Genomic DNA, 1,613 nt, shown 5'->3' on the forward strand with positions numbered 1-1,613 from the left:
CAAGACGATATAATTTAATAATTTTTAATTAGTCGTGTTAGTAGCACTCAGTCCTATTTTTCATTTAAGTGGAAAATACGACGAGTATATGCGAGTATGCATGGGTATTTTTTAGCAGATTGCTTGTTTTTAACACTTTTTTTTCAGTTAGTGAATGACATTATGTTAATAAGTTCCTCTTTTACTCAGTTTCGTTTTAATACAGATCTACATTGAAACGAAAGTAAGCAAAAGAGAAACGTATTAACGCATTTTCATTCACCAGTTGAAAAAAGAGTGTTAAAAAGGAGGAATCTGCTCAAAAATACTCATGCATACTCGTTATATGCATGCGTATACTCATTATAATTTTTCGCTGGATACACTGCACGTGCTTCAGAGTGCAAGAAACGACCATAAAAACTAAGAAATTGGTAGAAAATGAGTAAACACGGGCCAAAAGTGGGCCACATGAGAATAAAAACGGTGGAATATTTTTGTAAGAGTATGTAATAATATTATAAAAATAAAGAACAGAAAGAGCTTTAAATCATAAATAGTTAATAGAAATCCACTCTTGACCAATATGTACATCTTTTGCTTTAAAACATGTTTCGTGTTATTAATGTGGAAAAATAACTTATTTATTTACTGAAATTAAAAAGAAATGTTACATGTTATATTTGTTTTGTAAAATATATTTTGTTAGTATATTTTTTACTTTACTAGTGGCAAATATTTACGTAAGAAAATTGAAAGAAGAAAATTACTTTTGTTACAATAGTTCTATTATATTTTTTTAGTTTTTATGAAAACATTACGTACATATTGTTGCTTAATGGAAACCGCGAGAAAGTGGTAGTCTCTTCCGTCAAAAAATGTGTGCAAACTTTTTTAATATTGTAATCATTTTTAATACGTATACATTTCTTTTTATAGTATAACATTTTGAATTAATAATTCAACATGTTGTTATATAAAAAAAATTATTCCGTGTAAAAGTAAATGTAATATTATATAAACTGTTTGCATTTTTTAGGAATGTGGATAGAGTAGGATCCCAGCAAACACAGAACATAACTGTGATATAACATGGAGTAACATGTAATGTAACAGGAGTAACATGTAATATAACTGCCATTGTTAATATTGAGGTTACTTAATTTCCTTTATAACTGTGATATGATTATGTTATAAAACTGTAATGTTATTATGTTATTTACTGGTTAAGTTATATCAACAATATAACAGCAACATAACTTTAATATAACATGTTATACGAGGGTGGTCTGAAAAGTTTCCGACCTAACAAAGATACAAGTCATTTTTTCTGAAAATTGTTTTTTATTTTTCAACATAGTCTCCTTGTAAATCTACACACTTCTCCCAGCGATGCTCCCATCTCTGTAACCCGTCGAAATAGTACTCGGCGTTTTTCTCTGCAAAATAATTGTTCACGAAGGTGATTGCCTCTTCATTTGACGAAAATCTCTGTCCTCCGAGCGCAATTTTTAGATGAGGGAACAAAAAGAAGTCGCTTGGGGCTAGATCTGGTGAGTAAGGTGGATGGTCAAGCAGTTCAAACCGTAATTCGTGGATTTTCGCCATGGCAACCGCTGAGGTGTGAGACGGTG

The 1,613-nt window shown here is 30.6% G+C and overlaps 1 protein-coding gene across 4 annotated transcripts in view; it reads left to right on the plus strand.

Moving 5' to 3' along the window:
• LOC116850441 (flavin-containing monooxygenase FMO GS-OX-like 2) overlaps positions 1–1,613 on the plus strand; it is a 194,304-nt gene that overhangs the window by 42,897 nt on the left and 149,794 nt on the right. The window lies entirely within an intron of this gene.

Source organism: Odontomachus brunneus, unplaced genomic scaffold, assembly GCF_010583005.1.
Source record: "Odontomachus brunneus isolate Ranch 3 - 2012 unplaced genomic scaffold, Obru_v1 Obru_scaffold_145, whole genome shotgun sequence".
NCBI lineage: Eukaryota > Metazoa > Arthropoda > Insecta > Hymenoptera > Formicidae > Odontomachus > Odontomachus brunneus.